Here is a 16,105-nt window from a genome sequence, read left to right on the forward strand (position 1 = left end):
CACAGAGAAAACTCCACAAAAGAAGGATCTCCAACCAGAGCTCCTTCGCCAGGGCCAGTCAGCCCTTAAATGAGGTCTAAAAGAAGTGCAGCCAGGCTCTAGCCCCTTCTGATTGCACAGCTGAATTGCCTTCACCTGTGCTCCCAGGGCTGACTGGGTCCTTTCCCCAGGTGCTCAATCAGTGGTTCAAGCCAGGTCTCAACAGTTATCACAAATCCCCCAACATCCCATTGGAAACATCAGTCTCACGTGAAAAAAGCCCATTTCCTCCCATTCCTGCTACTCTGCACTGCACAACTTTCCATCCCTAAGGACCAGCACCACCAGTTTTCTGGATCTATATGTTGTGCCGTTACTGGGGCTGGGGCCAGGAACACAGATATGACCCCAACCTTTTCTATGCTGCTCCCGTCCAGGTGACTTCACCTTGGGGCTGGTAGGGAGCTCAGAAACCTTTGCCCCCAGCTGTGTCCAGTGCCCACTCCTCACAGGCCTGCAAGCCAAAGAATTCTTCAGGACAAACAGATCTATAGGAGTGTAAGGGATTATTTGGTATTAATTATGAAGTATGGCTTATCTTGCTTTCAAATGTGGAACAGGAGTCAGATTCTGCATCAGGGACAGAAGGACATCTACAGCAACAGTAATTCTTGGGCTTCTCTCTTAAAATATGCTCTCCATCTCAGCTCAACACTGGAGCTGGAATCTCTCAGTGGAGTAGTGGGGCATGTGTTATAATGAAAGTACAGTCATTTTAATTAAGGCTCCTTATCTTTGTGATAGTGAAGAACCAGCAGTTCTCCTAGACCGACCCCACTTGTATAATAAAGTTGGCACAAGTTTGGGGGAGGTGGTGAAGCAAGCAGCCTCATAAGTTCACTGAGCTCTGCCCTAACCCCAGTCCTGATCCCCACCCCAGTCCCACTGCCTCAAGCCAGGTCTGCAATGGGGCAGAGCACTGAAAGCCCATTTCTGATTCCTGCAAACCAAGCTCTGGGAACTGCGCATCCACAGCTGTTTATGTGCGTCACTTAAGCCCTCGGTTGCCAAACCACTGACTGAACCTTTCTGTCAATCCGACACTTTTAGGGTAATTTAACTTAATAATACCTTTGTCTGCACAAGCATTTGTATCTGAAGGGTTATTACCATAGGAGTTATTTTAGGTTGGTTAATGGTATGTAGTAGACTAAATTGTCAGAGCAGTTACGCAGGCTGCTGCTCAGAGTGTTTACCATTTGAATCCTTCCGTCACTTCACAAAACTTCCTGCCCTTACCTGAAAGTGCCATTGCAAATTATCAGCAGCTCTTTCTCAGGTTCTCGTTAATTCTTTGTTTAAAAGAATAAATAAATCAATACATACATCAGACTGTCCTGGTCCTAATTGTTATTGCTCTGAGAAGATCTGAAATGGGCACTGGTCAGAATTTCAGATTCCCACAGTTGCTTTTAGCATGGGAGGAGCTCACAAAGAAAGGGGCAGGGGAAACAGCCTTTGGGAAGGGAGAAAGGATGGTCTTTGTAGAAAAATATCAAGCATTTGGCAAGACCAGAGGAGGCGTCTCCCTTTCTGCTCCAAATCAGCGAGCCACGGGAAAATCTACATCTATAGGCAGCAGAAGTGCCACAGCCATCAGCAGGTCCATGCTGCAAGGCAGAGGGGAAGCAGCATTTGTGGGGCTGTCCCCGCATCCTCCCTCAAACACTGTGTTTTCTGGCACCCACGTGGCAGAGGTGGAGTGAGAATCCTCAGGCTGCACATTGGAAGTGCTATGTATGTCCCCAAGGCATTGTGGCTCTGGGCACACGGTGGCCATGGGGCAGTTCAAACTGTCCCCGTGTCCCCGAGCTGCCACCCCACGATCGGTGACCTTGAGGTGGTTTTGCTCTTTGGCTCAGTTGCAGCCGCAAGATTAAATTCTGCTCCTGTCCTGGGAATCTGATGATAAAAAGTCCTTTCTAGACAGAATCTAGATAATGAACAGCTCCCTGGCTTCGCAGGGGGAGAGGGAGTGTGGAGTTATTACTGCATTAAAAAATCTCCAAAGTCAACTAAATTCACCACAGAAGCCGAGAACCAGAATTCTTCTTCATTACAGCAAGGTAGTGCATTAAGCATTATAAATAACACTATGCTAATTGCCAGATGGGCAGAGTGGGAGTGGAGCTCTGGGCAGGGCTGTGCTGAGCTTGCAGCCACCGCACACTGCCCGATGCACCTCTGCCACAGCTACAGAGTGGTGGGAAGTGTTGGAGCAGCACAGAGCATGGGAGGCCAAGCATAGCTCATGCTCTGTGCTTCTCCACAGTGTTGTGATCATCATTTGGTGCTTTGATTTATTTTTCTATGACCTGCAGGAAGCTCATAGGGATGTGTCAGCCATCAGCACTGCAGGGTGTGTGGTCGTGACAGAGGGAATGTAGTGGTGCCGGAGGGAGTCTCATGTCCATGGTTTCCAGATGTTCAGAGGCTTTCAGTGGTCAGTGGAGATGTGGAACTGAATTCAGCAAAACGCCTGGTCCCCTCCATACAGCTGTACTGAGGGGCCCTTGGGTCAAAGCCAATAGGGTGTTAGTGATGTTTTAGTGGGCATGGTAGGGATGGGTGGATGGTTGGGCTAGATGATCTTAGTGGCCTTATTCAGCCTTAATGATTCCATGATCCTATGGTATGAGTGAGGTATAGAGTGACGGGAACCGGGAGCTCCTCAAGGTCTGCACAGACTGAGTGGCCCAAGACCAAAGCCAGGGACATAGTCACTGGGATGTCACCATGCAGGGACTGGTTGCAAAGTGGCAGCACAGAAGGTGTCAGTGGCAGAGCTGTGCCCATGGTGCATTTAGGTTCAAACACTGTGCCTTAATTACGCAGAACAAAAGGAAAGGATGAGCCAAGCCACAGAGCAGCTGCAGTAAACAACACTGTGACAAGCCCCCGGTATTAGTCACAGGCACACGGAGAAGCGGAACATATATCTGGGAGGGCATCCAGCTCCCCACTAATTAGAAAAGCCTCTGACTGCTGAGACAGTGCTAATTCACAGAAGTGCAGTCCCCCCGGACTTTGCTTTGGGCAAGGAAGGATTTACACCTTGTAAAAAGTTATTCTTTATACGAAGGCTGTGCCTAATAGGAATATTTCGGGAGAGTCTGTTGAACAAGAAAGGAACTGAGCACCAGATGGAAAGTCCTTTGCCTACCTCCTCCTTCCTGCATGGAGTTAAAGCCACAGCACTGCTCCTTCAGCCCCAGCTCATACTAAGTTCCATTTGTCCCCTTGTCATGTCACAGCCAACACCCTCTGTCATCACAGTGCTGCCAGCATGTCCAAGTTCTGAGCTGCAGCATCCAGGTCAATGTTCTGGGCTCCCCTCTTTGGTTGAAGGGGGCTGAGCAAAGCCACCCCTTGCAGTGCTCACCTGCTCTCCCCATTGACTATTTTCTAGGCGACGGGAACACGGTAGGGAGATGCCGAGTGGTCTCATTGCTTTCCTTTGCCTTGACAAGAAGCAGAAGGGCCATTTAGGGATGGCAGAAGCCTTCAGCACAAAGACTCTTTCTGACCTTCAAAAACATCAGCGCCAAATTGCCGGCAAACAATGCAGCGAGCTAGCAGCGCTGCGCCGGTCCAAACCCGGGGGTTCACCCATCACCACGCGCCGACGGCTCTGACAGCACTGAACAACAGCAGAAATAGCAATTTCTCACCGAGCATCGCGCCTGACATCTCCCCGACCTGCGAGCAGCAGGGACCCTGCACACAGGTAGAGCCTGTTTGTTTGCTGCTGCCGCAGTTGACACTGCTGATTAGAGGAGACAGGCAGACGGGCGGACATGGCGCGAGGGGTCAGCGATGGGCTGCTCTGCCTGACCCCCGCCGAGCGCCGCTGCTCCGCATCTGCAGCTAAATAAACCGAGTAAATCATCCTGGCAGACAGATAATTAAATAATTATCAGCCACTTAATAACAAGGAGTGGGTGTTCAGCATTAGCATATTAGACAGTGTCTTTAAGGGCTAATTGTTGCATTACATCAGAGTTACTCATTCATTATTCTTGTCATTTCGGGTGATAATTTGCACTTTAGGAGACAGAGACAATTTTAGCAGGCAATTAGAGACATGTCAGGCTTGGCCTAGTGAGTTACTGTCACAATTATTGCATTTTTTCCGGTGTCCTCATTTAGAGGCGTGGATGTGAGGGCAGACTGTTCGGCACAACACTATTTGGCACAACAGGCAGCTAAACCCATGGCTGGGATGGGCACCAGTACTTGGGGCTGACCCATAAAAGGTATGACAGGAACACATTCTGATGAACTTGGTGCCAAGTGCCCAGTTTCCACTTGCCAGTAAATCTCTATGGAATAATCCCAGCCCAAATCACTCTGAAGCAGCTGGCGAAGGGCTGATGTATCACAGTGGTTATCAGGTGGCCAAATCCCAGAGCAATGAGGATGGGCCAGGCTGCCTTGGTACAGTGCTCCCTGCAGACCTTCACCCATGTGGGCCAATCCCCGCTGCACACTGGCAGATGTAACTCATATAGCGCTGGTGAGGCCAAACAAAATGAAGCTCACACAACTTTGCCGAGCAACTGAGTCCAAGAGTTATGGCCAGGTTTAAATATTTCTTAAACTACAGTTGAAGGGAGAAGCGAGATATGCAGCAGATGCACCTTGGGATACATGCATTATAAGGGTATATACAGTCAAATAGAGTTAATTAAGCTAAAACCACAGTAAATCTGTCAGAGCCATATTAACACTATAGTCAAAATTGTGGAAAATATAGTATTTTCCATAATAAATCCTGTTCCGTTACAGATTTATGTTGGCATCTGCATAGTTACCATAGTTTTACAATAATCATTGATCAATCAAAGTTTTATGACAAAACTATAATTTTACTGTGTTTCTTTCTTACTTAGTTTCCTAGTTTGCTTAATTCCCAGAATGCAATATAGTAAATCTTTTGGTCCGAGATATTAAGTAGATAATAAGAATGCCATGTAAGATTTGCTTATATTTTAAACTGTCTTTACAAATGATTTATAATTAGGACAAAATCTAAGACAAAACATTATTAAAGTCCAAACCCTCCATAAATTACCAGACTTTGCTTACGCCTGTAGTAATTTATTAGGGCTTTACAACAGTATTTTCTCTGGTGATATCCAAAGCTTTATATGTCATAAATGGAAAATATGAGTTTATAAACTATACAGAAAACAAGAATGATCCCCAGTGACCCGAGGTGACAAACTCTTGCTCCGATGTAACATTAAAATAATTTTTCAGTAGAACTATAATGGTGCAGATAATGCGATTGCTCCAGACTTAAAATGCATCTTCCTTCCTTTAAAATCAAACCGAGATGTTTCAGAGATTCACCCCGACTTAGCTTTTTCATTTTCCTACCATCAAAACATTGCATTCCATTTCATCAGCATTATCACTTCTCTTTTACACTATTGTCTGTGTTTCGCGGTATTGTGATGTTCCTAAGTAGGATGAGTCACTGTTATCAATGCAAAGTGTTCCAACATTCTGGAGCCGAAATTGCAAATTTGTGCCGAGAGTTTCAAAATTTAATACTGTGTGCCAGGAGAATTTTGATTATTATTATTTTTTTTAACAGTATGGTTTCAATAGACAAAAGATTTTTATGCTGACAGAATCCCGTTATGAGTCACCAACAACGCTTTATTGTTCTGCCTTCCTCTTTACTCCATTGCTTGCCATTTGTACCACCATGTGCCGCTAGCACTGGCTCCAGTAACAGCAGCAGCACGTTGGTGTTGCACAGCAAAGCGATTAATTATTCCTCACCACTAATTCCCAGTGCCCCTAGGGGTCAGGGGTGTCTCACTGCACTTAGAGACAGAAGCTGAAAGGAGGCTTGTGGGGAGAAATCACAGCTGGAGCAAACACACCTTGCTCGCAAACATTACAAAACAACAGCCAAACCCAATACAACCATGGCCAAAGCCACCTGCCCTGCATGCATGACATCTCCTGAGTCCCTGCCCATGAATGCCTGTCCCACTCAGCCCTATTCTGGGTCATGTGGGATGCCTTCTGCCAGCTCTGCCCCCACAATTCAGCCCCACATCCCTGTCCTTTTGGGGACATCACAGTTCCCCATACTCCCAAAGGGAGGGGAGTGGAGTGGAGCAGGACCTGCGCTGAAATACAGATGTATGCAGATTATGCCATTAAATTTTTATGTGAATTCAAAAAATCCAGTGTTGACTTCATGACGCAAATAGGTATGAAAATTCTGGTGAGCGCGCTCATTGTTACAGAAATCAAATGGCTGAACAGCCGCTAATGAGGCAGACAAGAAGCTTCACTCAGCCTCTGAGGATTTGAAGGCAAGAAGAGAGGAAGGCGCGCATTACATTATTCATGCTGCCTTGTTTGAGTTTCAAATCACAGGAAGTCATAGCAAAGGGGGATCAGGGAGGTGGCCAGGGAGGGGCTGTGGGAGTGCTGCCACCTCCCTGCACATACGGAGCTGGGGCAGTGGGGGCACGGGGATGCCACAGGAACCCGGGTGTGGCCGCTGCCCAGGAATGCTCCCCAACCTCTGCACTGTGCATTCCAGGCAGCATGTTGAGTTGGGAGTGCATTGTGTGGCTGGGTGTTTTCATGGTCATTTTCATTTCACAGCACTGCATTGTGCTGGAGCGTGTACTGAACTCTCTTACAGGATAAAAAAAAAAAAGAAGAAGAAGAGAAGGGATAATCACCGATTGGAGAAGCAGACATGTGGGCAAGTGCTCCATAAAGCAGCAGCGAGGCACACGGTGTAACTGTTGACCAAGCACACACAACTAATAAACAGATTCCCTGAGTACTTCTGCATTTTGTAATTATTACTTACCCATAAAAATCCCTTCTCCCTCCTGCCAGCATTATCTTAGTAAACTTTATGAGTGCTCATGAGGTTAACGCAGAACCATAAATCTGCAATGGGTCGAACAAGTGAGAGGAGAGGAAGTGTTCGTAAATCTGTTGGAATTGCTCCAGTTTGTTTATTTAATAAAATACTGTTTCATAAAAAGCCTCACAGACTACAGCTGGGCGTGAGCTGCCTGCTCAGTGTGCAGGAGGAGGAGAGGAGCTGTGTGCTGGTATCCATCCTGTGTCCATCTGTCTGCCTGCTTGTCTGTTTGTCTGCCTGCCCATCTGTTCTCAGGGTGCTGGCACTGTTGGGACCCTTGGGATTGCCTCCACTCCATGGCCAGCGCAGAGTTAAGCCCACATCCAGCTCTCCACAGCCTTCATGTTTTTCCTTGGGTTTTACATTGGAATTTGATATCCGCAGCTACAAGGCAACATATATTTTCTTGCCCTTCAATGATCAAACATGTGGCGTTGAGGTACAAGGAAGCGGAGTTTCCATTAGTAGAGCTGCATTCTTTTTGCTGTAAAATATCAAATATTTTGACATTTCCATCAGATTTTCCTTTGAATCAAAGCTTTAATGGCAGAATAATCTCAAGGCTTTCAAACTTCACGGATATTCATGTTTCTGAGCCCTCCCTGCTCCAGAACGGGACGTCTCTACAGGCATGTGCCATTCCTCCAGCACCACGGGGAGGGGACAGCGACATAACCCTATGCTGTCTCCTGGTGGCCCACAATGTCTTCCAAGACAGGGATTGTTATCTCACTTTGATAGTTATCTGCTTAAAGTCTCGAGTCCAAGCAATTACTGTGATATGACCTTTTAAATTTGTTTTAAATAATAATAATAATAATAATAATAATAATAATAATAATAATAATAATAATAATAATAATAATAATAATAACAACAACAGGTATTTGAATGACTGCAGTGGGAATTCCTAGTCCTGCACTTCTGGTGTCCCATAGGTGGTGGCCCTGCCTCCAGCCTCAATGATCCTGGCACGGTCCCTGTTGAGTGCTCGTCTTCCTCCTCTTTATCCCCTTCCTCCCTCCTCTCCCTCTCCACCTCCCTGCATGTCCTCTCACTGTCTCTCTCCTTTCTCTATTTATGGATGTGTTCAGTTTCTCCTTTTCCACTTGTTTTCTCCAGACATCAATTTTTCATGCTGGATAGCTGAGGAAAATTAATTAATGATTCATAGAAATACTGTGGCTATAATACATAATTAGAGGACTGTTCGTAACCTGTTGCTGAAGTGGTTATCAGTAATTCCACAATAAGGAAGCAATGTTTTTCAGCATGTTTCAGAAACCCTTACACAACCAAGTAGACCAATTCATTTATTTCTCTCTACATCTTGGGAACACACTTCAGAGGATGGGATGCCTTGGACAAGATGCTGCCATGTTCTGAAGCTTTCTGAGTGCAATGTCCCAATAATTATAGAGACATTAAACAAAGGTGGCTCTCAGCAGGGAGGAATTATGGGGAAGAAGGATCCTGACAAGAAAATGACAGCGTAGAGTGGCCCAAAGAGAGTTATTCAAGACTAACAACTTGGTTATTGGAGGCTTTTTTGGTGCACACACAGAAACACATCTGGAGGCTGCCATAGAGCAGCTGCCAAAATCACACCAAATTTCCTGCCCTTGGCCCAGCAGATGCCCCCAGGGAGCCCCACTTTTTTCTTTCCCTTGTTTCCTATTAGCACTGCAGGGTGTTAGAACCATTCTTCCTATTAGGGGCCAGACATACCCACAGCATTAATGACAGATTAAATACCAAATACCTTAACATTTGAAAAATGACATTTATTATACGAAGTTGTAAATAGGGAAGAAAAAAAAATGACAATGGAACACAGTGTAGATCTTACATAAACTGCACCGGTTCTGTGTAATGACTATGATAATGTCAGTGCTAACAAGCAGATAATTGGCATCACTGAGATAATTTTTGGCACCTTATGCAGAGGGGAAACTGTTCTGCATAATTATTTTACCTAGGAATATTCTTCATTTAACAGGTCTATTTGCATAACAGTTGGAACTTTTTAAGCTATAAAGGTTGTTTAATACGTTGATTTGTTTCATCCATGAACCAATTGTTTATTCATGAGAACTGGCACCTGAGGACTTCAGTAATTAAGCAGCAGTGACCCAGTTGGAGGCAACAGCCCTTTATTGGATTTACGGGTCCAGGCGGAGGCAGGATTAGCAGACCACTCACAAACACTGGGCGGGCTTTTATAGCTCATATAAAGCTGAGTCATTCCCTGCAGTAAAACTTTATTTCCTTAACTTTTACAGAGTTGATAGCTTCGACATTTCACTGTTGGTGGAATGCACCTGCCTGGTAGCTGTGTGCCCACACATAGCTGTCCTGGTACAAACAGAGCACTCTGCCCTGCATGCAGCCTGTATTGCATTGCTGCAGCACTGTCTTGTGCATGTACAGCTAAATTATCCTCTGGTTCTCATGCAGATCACAGCCTAGCAATTAAGCAGGAGTACGTGATAAGAGGGATGAGCAGTGTGATGCATACAAGCCCTGTTGTAATTGCATAGGAATACGGTAGGTCAATACTACCAACGCATTTCAAGGCAGAGATGAGTGCACTTTTCAGCCCAAGAGCAGTCTGACACATCAGGCTGACGAGCTCTCTCAGTGCCCCAGCCTTGTGTGCCAGGCTGTGTGGGAACACAGTGAAGCTGGATGCTGGCCTTGGAGCCAGGCACGACACTGGCCATGGGCCAGGCACGCAGCAGTGCTTTCTCTGCATCTCTGAGCATCCCACATTTGTCTTCTTTTGCCACTCCTTACTCAAGGGAACCTCACGGCATCCCGGCCAGACTCTGTGCTATAAATTGGAGCCACATTTGTTCCATTCAAAGTATGTTTCCATTGGGAGGCATGCACTTTGTCTCAGGCTCCATAGCGAAACCTCAGCATGCTCCCCAGCGCAGCCATGAACAGTGTGATTCATAGCAGCCTTAAAGCTTAAAGTGCGCATTGAAAAAGCTTGCATTCCCCACACATTACACTTTGATGCTTACTTGGCTTCTCCATTTCCAATTCTGGATTCCACAGGCAGGAGAGCACCGGCCACACTCTGACCAACACTTTGCATCCAGCACTGGACACTTGAGAAGGAAGAATCCACTTCTTCCTATTGGATGCTCAGGGGCTCCAATGCCATCCTCCTTTTGTCCCCATGCAGCCATTACATGCACAGACAACTCTCATAGAATACAATTACAAGCAGGAACCTTGCCAGAAAGCAGCACATCGATACAGAGAACCTTTTAAATTCTGCTCCTATGAGAAATGCACCTGGTCTTCCAGATTCTGCATCAACAAGGCCACAAAGTAATGTTAGTAAATCACCTGCTATGGTTTGGTTCTGCTAGGCCTTGTGTATCCCTCAAGTTTCAACCTGTGAGTGCTCCTATTGACTACCAAATTAATCATGTGCTTAAGTACCTTGCTGAATCAGAGCCCTAGAAATGATTTGCCAACAGCTTCTTTGCAAAGCAGCTCCGTGCTCTGCTGAAGCAGAACCAGGCACACCAGCAGAGCTGGGTTTGGGGTGTTCCAACTTGAATGGGTGTCAAACGGTGCCCAGGAAGGTGACGGTTCCCCATCCCTGTAGACACCCAAGGTCAGGGAATGGGGCTGTGAGTGCTGGTGGAGCTGTGGGTGTCCCTGTGTGCTGCAGGCAACGGGACCACAGTGCACAGCACAGCTCATCCACCAGCAGAGTGTCCTGGGCTCCAGCCTTACAGCTGTGATATCATGACTCCATTTATTCGCTGTTAACTTTTCTGCTACCTGACCACATAAACCCTGCTTGAGATGAGCAGCTACATAATCAGCATGCTCACACATGCACACACAGCATGTGCCCCGGGCTAGCAGTGTTGGACACTTCCCAGTTCCCTGCACGATGACACTGATTTTGAAAGTAACACCTCCAGGGTCAGCTGAAAGATGTGTTAAATAGGAGAGAGCCAGAGTGTTAGTAGCAGCGATGGAACGGGAGGGAAGTTCTGGCACACTGTGCGACACTTTTCACTCAGCATGCATGCATCGCTTGCAGCTTGCTATTGCATGGCCCACAGACCTGCAGACCAATTTCTCACTGAAAAATACAGCTGATGTTATTGTTTATTGTGCTTATCCATACACGTGCTCATACACGTGTGCATGCACATCCTGCAAAATCAGAAGCCGCAACATCCAGCTCAGCTCTAATTTCATATAGATTGCATTCCATTTCTTCCCAGACAAGGCTGTTGGCTTTAGAGAGGTAAGGTCTGCAACGTGTTTGCACATGAGATATTTGACTCCTGACTGTGTTCTGACGAGGTTTCCCTAACCTTCATTCTAGCACATCTACTGGAAGGAACAGCCTGTACCACGGAGATGGACTCAGAGCCAATACATCACACACTGATTCTTTCAAGGCCATCTCACTGGCCCCTAATGTTCTGCAAAATGTAGCACTATGCTGTTTTATAAACTTTACGTACAAGCCTGTGGTTTTTCAGCCATCACCTGGAGCTAGCAGAGCATCAAGCCACCCTCACCTCCCCCTTGCCCCTGCTGGCACGTGGGCACCAGGAGCACGCCAGCATAGAAGTTCCAGCATCTCCAACAGGAATGCTCCATCTGCCACATTAAAAAGAAATCCAAAGGGCCTGAGTTAAATCACAGCCCTCGCCTCGTCAGAGACAGGTGTCCAACCTTCTTAGGGATTAGCAGGTGATAGCTGGGAGCCACTCTGCTCTTACTCACTGAAGGATCATAATTACTGCATCCCGTTCCACCCACAAGTTCTGTACCACTTTTTTTTTATGATTCCACCAGGCCATCTGTCTCAGGGATGGAGACCACACTCGCTCCTGTTTGATTTTTCTCCTTTTCAATTCCCAAGCCAGCCCTTGTTGGGTGGGTGGATTTATTGCTGCTCCTTGCTGCTCCCTGGCTTTGTGCCACCGAGGGAAGCAGCAGCAGCTCAGTGTTCTGCATACGCTGCCAGGTGCCAGCCCTGAGCTCACATCCCCTGTGTCCCCATGCCAAGATGGCAGAGCCCTCTCTGCTGTGGCCAAAGGAAAAAGGGTATTGAATCCCCCATTCTCATCCAGGGGAGCTCCAGTTGGTGAGGATGGCCAAGTTCAACAAATCACTGTGGGTGACTGCATCTACCATGGTATGAAACCCACTCCCTCTGTCCCTGTGTCACGGGGCCTGGGTGCCGCTGGAGAGCTGATGGAGCCCACCTTGATTCAAGATGCTGAGGACATTATTGATCTAAACAAGTTGTCAGTGAAGGAAAAGTTGTAATTGCTGCTGTAGTTCCATTGTAACACAGCAGCCCCGAAGGGAAATTAAAGTTTGCAGCTAATAGGGTTGTATGATCCTTCAACCTTTGATGTATTGAATCTAGAGCAGCCCGCAGAATACTGATTTGATGCACAAAAGATCATTTTTATCAGTGGCTGCACCTCCAGCTTCCTCATACCTGACTCTGCTCCCAGTCCCAGGGCTGGGGTTGGTGTATGGTGGAACCCACTGTGACGAGCACTGATCCATCTCATGGCTCCCTGCCCACACCACCACTGCATCCCCAGCACCTGGTGGGCTCAGCCACTCCATCCTGTAATTCACACCATACCTGGAGCTGCCACATCCATTCAAGGAATATGAATTTTGCATCAGGAGCATCAGTTTCCCAAATTCAGATTTCAGTCAGACTGTAATGTGTCATCTTCCTGCCTGGATGCAGTTTCCTTAAAGAAGCAATTACTGGGTTTCTAAGCACAACTGCTTGCTCCCCCATTAATCACCTGCAATTATAAAAGAGAACTAACAGGCACTCCCTGGTACTGGAGCTGCCCACAGGGCTCTATGCAGGGGATGCAGTGCTCCTGGGTGCTGTGTTCCCACATGTCCCATTAGAGAGGAGGACTGTGCTCACCCTTCATCCCCAACTGGCCATGTCGTTGCTATTGAAGCAGCAGCCCTTGTGCTCTGCTTCACACAGCCACTGCAATTCGGAGTGATGAAGATACTCTTTCTAATTACTTCAGTTAATTAGCACCTTGCAGCTTCTGCAGGTTGAACAGGAGGAGCCCCCCAGGCTAGCCTGCCTGCCACCCCATCCCACCTCACCAGGGACACCCTGCACCCCAGACACCCCACACTACGGGGCAGCGCCTGGCACCTAAATCCCTGCAGAGGACAGCAGGCAATTTAGACCTGAGTACAGCAACTAATTAAATCAATATGAGATAATGAACAGCAATTAGAGGTCCAGCTAGGCACATCTTCTCTTGTAAATACTGTTTCTCTCCCAACGGGAAGCTCTTTTTTAATAATCTGTTTGTGTTTCATTTCCAGGAGCCGTAATTCCCCAAAGAAGCAATTTGGGAAAGTGATTTGTTTGTCTGTATAATTGCCAAAGCACTTAGTTAGACTTGTTTGTTTTTCTATAGCTCCCAGAAAGAAACAATGCAGCTATTTCTTGTGCTACTTCCCTTCTCTCTGATTTCAGGATGTTCCGGGGCTGGGTGAGCACCTGCAGTGAGTGCCACCATGTCACACAGAGGGTGAAATCACCATGACACACAAGAGCAGCATGCCCTGTGTCACTATCAACCCCTCTCACCTCCCACTCAGGCCAGTGGGGCCACCAAGAGTCACCCCTTGGTTACACCCCATGTACCTGCCTGGGGACTCCATGCACCGCACACTTTGGATGCTGCCTCTGTGGGATTTTGGCCCTGTGAGCACTCGCCGCCATTGGGTCCCTCTCAATTGCAATAACCTTTCCAATTAAACTGAGCACTCTGTTTATTAGCAACTAAATGCTTCCCTGAGCCTCTGAGCTACGGCAGGACACAGGGCGCTCCGTGTGCAAGCACATAATTGGATATCTATGGCTTGTTTAGTTTGCAGCCAATTAGAGAGCAAACAGGTTAGAGTCTGCGTCTGTATTAAATACGACTTGAAGCACTTCCTGCAGGGTGAAGCATTCAACACCATGGGCTCTGAGCTGTGCCAGGCTGTGGGATGGAGGGGTCCAGGGGGGGCTGCTCCAGCCCATCCCCATGCACCGTGCTGGGCTGTGCTCACTTCTCTGTTGTGCTCTGCATGGGCTCCTGCAGGGCAAAGCCTCATCCCATCTATCTGTTTAACATCTCAAATCCCGGAGCTGCTCAGTGTTTTCCTCGCAGCTCTGAAAGGAGACAGGCATATTTTGACAAAGCAAGATTATCTGAAATCATCTCTCTTACAGCGAGCGGTTGGTGTATGGAACTTAATTATAAATTAATTAATAGCAGCAGATTTACAACCCGAATGAGAGGTAGAAAGAGGTGGGAAAGATGATTTCAGAGGGAAGGCAGCAAGCCTGGAACAAGCACAGCCGAAATACAAATGGCTCTGGGAGCAAAGCCCAGAGCCGTGGGCTGGAGGCTGGTGTGGGCAGCACGGGGTGGTGATGGGCACCAGTGCTGGGCTGGGCAGTGAGAAGTGGCAAAATATGTACTTGCTTGAATTATGGCTACCTTGATAGGAGAGCCCTGTGAACAAGATGATCTTGAAGGTCCCCTCCAACCTAAGCCACTGTATGACTTATATTCTTCTATGGCAAGAGATAGTCTGCACACTGTTTGGTCCTTCATGCTGGTAGACCAGGAGTTCTGCCTGTTAGGCAGCCACTACTAAACATTTCTGCTTGTGTTTTCCCTTCTTTATTGGTAGTCTATTATCCTGCTAGTCCAAGAGCTGAGTAGTCAACATCTGAATAGAGCACACACTACTGATGGGGAAGATACAGAGAGGATTCACACTGCAACAGTCATGTTACTAAGCTTTAATAAGATCTCATCCTGAAGGGCTCTTGCTCTACACCAAGGGCACACTTCCCTTTCACCTTATGTCAGAGCATGTTAGAGCACTTTCTATAAGAGAAGATCACACCTGGCATCACAGGCTGAAGAGGGACAAGAAGATGGGCACCCAGCTCAGCTATCTAACTGTTATCCCATCAGACAGGCACTGCAGAGAGCCAAATGAATAACAGGAGAATCAAGAGCGCAGGAGCACAGATAAACTGGTAGTCTTATCTGGAGCCACCACATCACCTTTCAGCATTGGTGAACACATTTATCAGCAAGAATGATTTGAGATGAAAATTAGAGAAAGCAATAGGGGTCCTTTAAATAATAAGGTAATATATAAGGCAGACGGGGCTGGTGCTGCTGGGGGGCTGCCTCTGTGCACCCCCAGCCAACAGGACTGAGCCCATTCCAGGTGTGCCACCCATGTGCTCTAAAAGCAGTCACTTCCTTGTCAAAATTTTCACAGCAGCTGCGTGGCAAAGACTTTTGCTTACAAAACAGTGCTGGGATTTCTCCAGGGAGGCAATGGATTCAGAATTTGTAAAGCTGCTTTCAGCAGCAGTCAAGACTGAAAGAGGAGTTGAGATAAACATTTGCATTTTTATTTTGCTGCTACAGTTCTCTGATGGAGCTTTGCAAGCAAAAGGATGGCCCCTTTTGTGTATGCTGCCGGGGCGAGTGCCAATCACTTACAAAAAGCTGCTGTAGAGCCATCTCTAGACAAGGAGGGTGTAATTCCCAGTGGGATGAGCCGATGCAGCACCCCCTGCCTTACAGCATCAGCACATCCCCACAGCTCAGTCACCCCCAGCTCACCTCCCACTGCCTCCCTGGAAAAGTCACATGGGACCTTGGTGTTTTGTTCCTCATTTGGGTGATATGTCAGAAGCCAAATATGATTTCCACACTCAGAAGAAGCCGTTTCAGACACAGACATCCTGCCCTGCCCATGCTGCATCTAGCAAGACAATTCCTAAATGGGGGAATGAGCAGTTGGTGCTCTCACATCAGCTACAGTGCAACCAAGCCCACCACCAGCCAGGAACCAGGACACAGCGACACCAGACCACAAGCAATGCACTAGACACTATAACATCAGGATGCCCAGCAAAGCACCAAGACAGTGCCAGGATGCAATGACATTTGGCCACCAGGACTCAGTGGCTCCAGGATGCAAAGACACCAGGACACAGGACTCAATGACAACAGGCCACCAGGATACAGTGGCACCTGGACACCAGAACGCTATGACAGCAGGTCATCAGGATGCAATGAC

At 47.3% G+C, this 16,105-nt stretch overlaps 2 long non-coding RNA genes across 2 annotated transcripts in view; one reads left to right on the top strand and one right to left on the bottom strand.

Moving 5' to 3' along the window:
* The first annotated feature begins 3,070 nt into the window (after positions 1-3,070).
* LOC107321415 lies at positions 3,071-3,767 on the top strand. The gene is made up of 2 exons (XR_001558559.2): positions 3,071-3,354; positions 3,449-3,767. It is a non-coding gene; the product is annotated as an uncharacterized LOC107321415 (long non-coding RNA).
* A 3,105-nt stretch (positions 3,768-6,872) lies between these two features.
* Positions 6,873-16,105, bottom strand: part of LOC107321414 — a 67,149-nt gene continuing 57,916 nt past the window's right edge. The window contains exon 3 of the long non-coding RNA XR_004309014.1: positions 6,873-7,433. This is a non-coding gene — a long non-coding RNA (uncharacterized LOC107321414). The remainder of the gene's footprint in view (positions 7,434-16,105) is intronic.

This window comes from Coturnix japonica, chromosome 15 (assembly GCF_001577835.2).
Source record: "Coturnix japonica isolate 7356 chromosome 15, Coturnix japonica 2.1, whole genome shotgun sequence".
In the NCBI taxonomy this organism is placed as follows: domain Eukaryota; kingdom Metazoa; phylum Chordata; class Aves; order Galliformes; family Phasianidae; genus Coturnix; species Coturnix japonica.